This window comes from Ambystoma mexicanum, chromosome 6q, assembly GCF_040938575.1.
Source record: "Ambystoma mexicanum isolate Mex_15411 chromosome 6q, UKY_AmexF1_1, whole genome shotgun sequence".
NCBI lineage: Eukaryota > Metazoa > Chordata > Amphibia > Caudata > Ambystomatidae > Ambystoma > Ambystoma mexicanum.
The window spans coordinates 227,408,299-227,416,837 of NC_090937.1; positions in this window are offsets into that span (position 1 = coordinate 227,408,299).

The window sequence follows — 8,539 nt, forward strand, 5'->3', positions numbered from 1 at the left end:
GTACGCAGAGCGGTCATGTTCTACATGGAAAGAACCAGACCACTGAGGAAGACTAATCAGTTCTTCGTCTCGGTGGCAGCAGGAAGAGAAGGAGATGCAGTTTCAAAATCCACTATTTCTAGATGGATTGTTCAATGCATCACTCTCTGCTATACTCTTGCTAAGAGAGAACTGCCCTTTAGGCCAAGAGCACACTCTACTCGAGGCACGGGGGCATCCATAGCATTCATTGCAAATGTTCCCCTTGAGTCCATCTGCAAAGCGGCTACCTGGAGTTCTGTGCACACCTTTACAAAACACTACTGTCTAGATACACACTCTAGATCTGACTCCCAGGTGGGACAGGCAGTATTACGACACCTTTTCTCTACTGTTCCTTCTCATAACCCACCGCCAACTCCGGGTACTGCTCGCTAGTCTATGCACAGCATGTGATTCTAAGCAGATTAACAAACATCAGAAGAGAATGCATTACTTACCGTAAAAGCATTTCTGATGATTGTATCTGCTTAGATTCACATGCGCCCGCCCTTCCTCCCCACTCGGATGGAAGGAACATAGACTTCCTTTATATATCTCTCTCTTTTCTGTACTCGCTCACGTCTAGAAGGCTCCCTCAGGGCAGAAAAATACAAACAGAGGGACCTCGACGCGTGAGGGATTGTGGGTACAACGCACGTCACTATAGGGATAGTGTTTCAGACACGCCTTGTCGACGTCCCCTTTTCGACTACGAAAAACAAAATGCAATACTCCGCAGTGACCACTGGATGTCGGACCTATGCACAGCATGTGAATCTAAGCAGATACAATCATCAGAAATGCTTTTACGGTAAGTAATGCATTCTCATATCCCGGTAGGGGAATTCTTCAGAGCAAAAAGGAATTGCAGCACCCCTACTGCATATCAGCTGGAATGTGAACTTATTAAAAGGAGGTTCAAAGAACGAGGGTACACATCCCAATGTATCAACAAAGGGCTGTGCAAGACGAAGGCTTGTACAAGAGAAATTCTCCTGGATACCTCAATTTGTAAAAAAGTGAAGACAACGTATGAGGTGATTATCACTAAATATGTACAAGACAGTGGACTATTATACAAATTATTAAATAACCACTGGCACGTGCTCAAGATAGACTCAGATTTGGTTACATACATCACTGAGATACCCAAATTGGTATTCACTAGAAACAAGACTTTGCAGCACAAATTGAGCCCCTCATTTTTTTAACCTAAAAAAGTGATGAGCACACATTTGGAGTGGCTCAAGGGCCCTCCAGAAGGCTTTCACAAATGTGGATTCTGTTATTTCTGTCAATATGCAATGTCACCAGTTGGAGGCTTCAATTGCCATCAAGGTTTGTCCTTTAAGATTCAAGATCAAATCAATTGCAGGTCCAAGTATATTGTACATGCTATTCTATGTGTGTGCAAATGGGTATATGTTGGAAGCACCATACAGGAACTGCGAGCACGGATACGGGAGCATTTGAACAACCTTAAAGGACGGGACCCAAAGTTGCCACTCGCCGTACATTGGCAAACAACACATCAAATGGACGACATCAAGTTTTCTCAGTCAGCTGGAGGCACGCATGATTTGTAGACTCGGGTGTACCACACTAGCAGGCCGATTCATGGAATTAATGTGCGCTGAAAATTTCGGCGCAAGCCTCCGAAAATGTGCGATTCGCAGTGAAAGTCCGAAAATTGCAGTGCAAGTGTGAATATCGCAGGGAAACCAGCGCACATCGATTCATGGAAGTCCGTGCACGAGTAAAATCTGGGATGTGCGCTGAAAAAGTGTGCGGCGCACGCCGGCGCACAGGTCATCTAACGGCGTGCGCTAAGGCCACAGCGAAAGCGCACATAGCGCGGCGCACATAACAAAAGTAGGCAGAACACGGGTGTGACGCGGAATGGTGAACAACTCGTGAAAATGTGGGCGTCACAGGGGGAAGTACAGGAGGCATGTGCACGGAACGGCCACACGCTCGCCTACAACACGTATTCATGGAATCGAATAGGGCAAAACAGCGCACGGGCAAAGACGCGCACAGGCCTAAACACGTCCGCCACACGAAGGCAGGCGGCCGCGTCCCTGCGCATGAAAAAAATGTGCGCCAAAATGTGCACCCACAAAAAGCAGGTATATAAAGCTATGTAGAATGTCCTATACTGTGGGCCTCTAGGACAAATGACGTGCAAAGGGGTACGTGACAAACACGGACACCCGCTGTGTGAAAAATAGCATGTGCGTATATTTTGGGGGTGCGCGGGAAGTTCTACACGCTATTTGCCCTGGGGGAGCGGGGTACGTGTATTAGGGGTTCGAGTGAAGTTTCACACGCGATAGGCCTTGGTCGAGCGGAGTACGTGTAAATCTGGGGTTCGCGGGAAGTTTCACACGTGATTGGCCTGGGTACGTGTATTTCAGGGGTGCGCGTGAAGTTTCACATGCGATAGACCTTGGTCGAGCGGGGTGCGTGTAAATCTGGAGTTCGCTGGAAGTTTCACACACGATTGGCCTGGGTACGTGTATTTCAGGGGTGTGCGTGAAGTTTCACGCGATTGGGCCTGGGCGAGCGGGGTACCACTCACCGTCTGCCTTGCGTGTAGAAGAACGCGTAACCAACACCCACCCGCTGTGAAGTAATAGCGTGTGAACCCCAACGTCTGGAAAACGCACGCACCGCACCCCACAAAAAGCACGTACAGGCCCGTGTGCGATACGTCACAGACGCACTTACGCGCTGAGGGCCTTTGGTCCAATGAAATCGCGTATGCGTGCTTACGCGCTAAGGGACTTTCCTCGAATTACACGCTGACGTGCAAGAATTTCACATGCCAAATCACTCCGTATCAAGCTGGCCACGCGAAAACACACGGAAGACCACGCTCCTGCCCAAAAGGCCGAATTACTGCCCCCCCCAGAGCCCCGACCAGCCTCCCACGAGCCATCTGCTGCTGCCTGCCTACTGCCATCGTGCCCTGCCATTTTGTGCCTGCACATCTGCCATCTGCAGGGGTCCAGTTGCTGTGTCCACCCCTGCTGGAACAGAAGACTCCCGACTGGTATACCATCATCGCTCCACAGCCCAGGACCCAGTTGCCCACCCACGCCTGCCTCGGGGGTCGCCATGTCGGGGCAAACACCATCTGAGACCACTGGCGACCCCCAGCCAGAGGGGCAGAGGGCCACCAGCTTCAGTCAGAAGGAAGTTGGTGTCCTGGTGGAGCTTGTCCTGGGGCATTATGATGCCCTCTTCGGATCATCACGCGCCAACAAGGAAGGACGGGACAGGATCTGGGACAACTTTGTGGTTGCCATCAACGCGGAGGGGTGGCAACCCGCAACATCAAGCAAGTCAAGAAGCGCTGGGAGGACTTGAGGTCCAGGACCCTCATAAAGGCCCGGCGCCTCGTGGAGGGGGGCAGGGGCCGCATGAGTACCATCCAGCTGAGGGTCCTGGAACGCGTACGCCCAGCGCTCCACGCCCAGATCCTTGAGAGGCAGACCCATCTGGAGTTGAGCGGTAAGTGGTCAAGCATTGCTGTGTGAGACAGGGCATGTTGCAGTGTGCTGGTTGTCTGATACTTGCCTGTATGTGTGACATAGGCCATGTACATGTGTGTGTGTGTGCAGGGACATCATGGTCATGCATGTGAGACCAGTAATGTGTGAACCACATGGTTGGTGCATGTGTTTAAATGCAACATGGGGAGCTCTATGCGGAATGGACACATGAGAGCATGCCAGTCTCTGTTCCTGGACATGGGTGGGGGTGAGGGATGGGTGCTGATGCCATGTACATGTATGGTGTCCATGTCTGTGTGTCTGACCTGCGTGTCTCTGACTTGTGAATGCCATGGATGCATGACACATGTCTGTGACAATGTTCAGATTCACTGATGCAGCCTAGTCATCCTTGTAGCCACTGTGTCTGGGGTGTATGAGGCCAGATGGATGAAACTACAGTGAAGTGTGTGCATGTGATAGGCATGACCAATGATGCATGTGAGTTCCAAAACAACATTGTATGTTTCAAGAGTCCCTTGGACATGTATGCCAATGTCCATAGCATGCGCCATGCCTGTTACTGCATGTGTTTTGCCTGCACTGACCCATGTGTTGTGGAGGGACATGATGGAAGTGATGTTTGACAGTGCCACTCATCTGCTATTGCTTCATGTCTAGGGGACCATTGTACAGTACCCTGATGCTTGTGTTCTATGTCTCCCTCTACACAGCGGCATGTGAAGAAGAGGGCGGAGACGGCGCTGTGGAGCAAAGCGGCGGGGATGCCCCCATGGCTGCAGCGGAAGGGGTGGGTGAGCCCCCACAGGGGCTTGCAACGGCGGAAGACGGTGTGGAGCCATCCAGGTTGGTGGTTTCCTTAGAGCAGGAAGCCGCTACTGAGCTGCACATGGGGCCTGGTGCGGGTGGTACCACTGGTGCAGTCCAGGGGCAGGAGGCAGCACAGGTCGCCGTGGAGGGGCCTGTGCATGTCACTGTCCCTGACACTGTGACTGCACCACCATGCACCAGCAGGGATGCCCCATCCCAGGCCTGTCCGCAGGTAGGTGGGATGTCCATGTCATCTGACACTCGGACGAGGGGACCCCTGGCCCTATGGAGAAGGTCCTGATTGGTGTCGCGTTGCGCACGGGTGTCATTCGTGATGACGTGTGTGCTTTCCGGGGGGAGCACGCACATCATCACGAAGAGCAGCGTGCCAACGTGGCCCAGTTGGAGCGACCATGGTCGGGGGGGTTCGTACATGTGTCGGCCACTCTGCCGACCCTCTCCTCCTCTGTGGAGGCTATGCGCCAGTCGTTCTCCATGCCGTCTTCCGGCCCAGATGCCACCAGGGCCCCCTGTGGACCTGCCCCGAACAACGCAGCCAGCTCGGTGGGGCTCCCATCCCTGCCACAGTCGGGAGTCGGAGGTCCAGCAGGGGTGGACACACCAGCAACTGGACCCCAGCAGATGGAGGATGTGCCGGCATCATCGGGCAGGGCACGTGCATCAGCCTGGATGCCATCATGCTGGCAGAGGCAGTTGCGTCGGAGGCAGCGGCAGGCTCGACGTGGGAGGTATCATGGCTCGGGGCCATCTACATCAGAAGGGCAGGCATCGGCCGGAGGGCAGGAGAACCCTGGAATGGGAGTGTCTTCCGTGTGGCAGCGGTTGGGCCAGCAGATGGGTGCGGAGCGGCGGCGGGCGGAGGAGGAACGGCTCACAATGGTCAGGGCAGAGAACTCCATGCGCAGGGCGCTGAGGCGGGCTGAGTGCCTTGAGGGTATTCGCAGGGAGTTTGAGCTGGACACCGCATTATCCCTGCGAGACCTCTGGGCCAGTGAACATGCCCGCCTCCAAGCCATTAAACAGGAGTTCGATGATACCCTGGCCCATGACATCAACCAGTGAGCCGTTGGACTTGCCCGCCGCCATTGTATATAGTTCATTAGTGTTAAGTTTCCTTTCTTTTTTTTTTCTTTCCTTTGGGGCGCATGGACTATGCCCCACATTTTTGTATATAGTTGTTTATTCTGTAGGCTTTTTTGTAGGTTTCCTTTGGACAGTTGGGCTCATGGACCCAGGATTTCATCCTTGTAAATAGTTGGAGTGTGCATTTGTCGGCTTTTTCTTTTTTAATTTTTCCATGGAGCAATGGATTTTACTTTTTCATTTCTGTTTGGATTTGCTTTGTTGGAAGGAGACTTTGGAGACATTTTTGATTTCATATATTTTGGATTCTGATTTCCTTTTTTTTATCATTATGTGACATTCTGCATTATTTTCCTTATGTCCATTGATTTTCTTTCACCACATTTTTTGTTCAATACATTTGTTCCCGTACTTCAATGTGTGGTATTCTCTCATTGGTTTCATGCATGTCACGATGTGGGTGTTCACATTCACTGGCACCCATTGTGTGTGTGTGTGTGTGACGGACATGTGCTGATGTACATACATGCCATTTGGGTTGTTTCATGTAATGGGCATTTCAATGTGGGGTGTATGTTATGCTTGGTTGGTTATTTGGGCAGGGGTGGCGTGCCGTGGGATTTTGTTGAACATGAGGGCCATGATTGTGGGTCATGTTGACATGAGGTGCCCCTCACTGCTGGGAGTGCTGGGAGACATGAGTTGGTGATCATATTGCAACGTGACATGTGGCTTGGCTGAGGGGCATGCCCATGATGGATCGGCTGCCTGCGGGACATGACCAGGGGTGCAGGGTAGTCCCCTGTGGTATGGGCTGCCTGCAGGGGCCGTGGAGGGGGTAGAGGGGACACCTGGGAGGACCCACACTGTCAATTCACATGTGAAACTTCCCACGCACCCCTGAAATACACGTACCCCACTCGCCCAAGCCCTATCGCGTGTGAAACTTCACGCGAACCCCAGGAATACACTTACCCCACTCGCCCAAGCCCTGTCACGTGTGAAACTTCCCGCGCACCCCAGGAATACACGTACCCAGGCACTTTCACGTGTAAACTTCACGCGAACCCCAGTAATACACGTACCCCACTCGCCCAGGCCCTTTCGAACCCCTGAAATACACGTACCCAGCCCATTCGCGTGTAAAACTTCCCCCGCACCCCTGAAATACACGTACCCAGGCCAATCGCGTGTAGAAACTCGCGCGAACAACAGTTATACACGTACCCCACTTGCACAAGCCCTTTCGCGTGTGGAAGTTACCGCAAAACCCGTAATACACGTTCCCCACTTGGCGTTTGCTGTTTGGCAGTCCGGTAAACTGGTCCAGGGTTGGCACAGCCCTTTGCGCTGGATTGGGGATTTTGATGGCTTTTCCTTGCGCAAGGGCGTTCTTGGGGGCGTAACTGGCGCTGCTGCAGGGTCGCTGCGCCACGGCTGCTTTTGGAGGCAAAAATCCATGAATACGCTGTGCACGGAAATCGATTTTAGCGCACGCAGCTGGTGCAGACATTCGCACGGGAACACTGTGCGCCAGCCGCATGCGCCACTTTTGTGCGAATTTCTATGAATTACCCCTTAGGGCTAAACCAAGACCATGAACTGAATGTAATTCTTTAATAATAGACACAATTGGATATTAGATCTACTTCTTTTTTCGTTTCAATGACTTATCTATCAATGTTGTGACATTTATGTTCAGGAACTAGAGGGTTCCTATTGACAGCAGCATTATGGGCATTAGAAACATGTTTATGCTACCAACAACTAACCTTTACCATGTAACCAGTGGGTTGTCAGGTTCATCCCCCTAGTAGCATCATACATTGGCACAGGCCAATGAACTGGTCGCAGTGACGCATTTTCTTTTTTTTAGCACGCACATTTCACTAATATTACTATATATTTTTGTTATATACACTGGGAATAAGAAGTAGCACAGGCCTTTCAAATAATAGGATTCATTTTCTTTTTCAGACTCCTATTGTAATAGTTCATGGGGTGTTTTCTATCCCGTTATTGCGTTAGACTGCATTGAGCGGTAGCATTAGCTTTTCTCGGGTTAACGGGCTAGATGAGAGAGGAGATGAACATGCGCACGTGATGACGCGAACGCGCTGATTTCAAGACGCGAACGTGATCACGTGACGTTATAACCGGGCGCGGCAATGACAAACCACGCATAATGACGGCACACCCGACTATCTGAACTACGTAGCGGACAACATATTTCTCGCCATTTAGGCCAGCGAATCAAGTACGTTCTGGGCACCATCCTTCCTAATAATGTCGCCAACTAACACCTTCTGACAGAAGGTAACAATACAAATATTCGGATTTTAATGACACGTTTTACAAACTCCACAGTGGGCTATCCATTGTGAACCTTAAGGATGCGGATTACCAGAAAAGGGTGGCACAACAATTGCTGTGATATTTGTGGGATCTCTGCAGTAACTTAAAAGCATAGGGTAAATATCAATTTGCATTAGTCTTCATAAATTATTGAGATATGCACTCAAATGGTCCCAATATCACTTTCTATTGCATTCATTATTTCCGATAGATTCTGGGGGAGCACTAAGGCTCCAGAGAGGAATGAATACGCTCACATCTGATCTATGCGGAAACACCCAGTTGGAGCATGGTGAATATCAGCTTAAGTCATATACTATCTTGGTTAGCAGTATATACATTATTCCTGGCATGCATGTGAGGTGGGGTTATTAAGGAAACCTCATTACATAGAGTAGGCACTGCACGTCTAGTGGTGGAAGGACAATGTAGTATGCACCTTTATGATACTGCTTTGGGGATGACAACCGCTGGTTATTGGAGACCGGTGCCTGTAGTGGTCTAAGCACACTCGGGTGATAAAGAAGTCAAAATGACAAATGTACTGATGATGTTTTCTTTGTTTAGGTTTTCTTTTCTTTTTTCCCTTGACCTATATACGACCTATATACGATGCTTTCTGACACATGCATTGAATTGAAAATTGAAATATGCTATGGCAACACATTGTGAATCACTGCTTATTGGATGCTGACATTGGGAATGACTGCACATTTTTGACCATTGCTTTG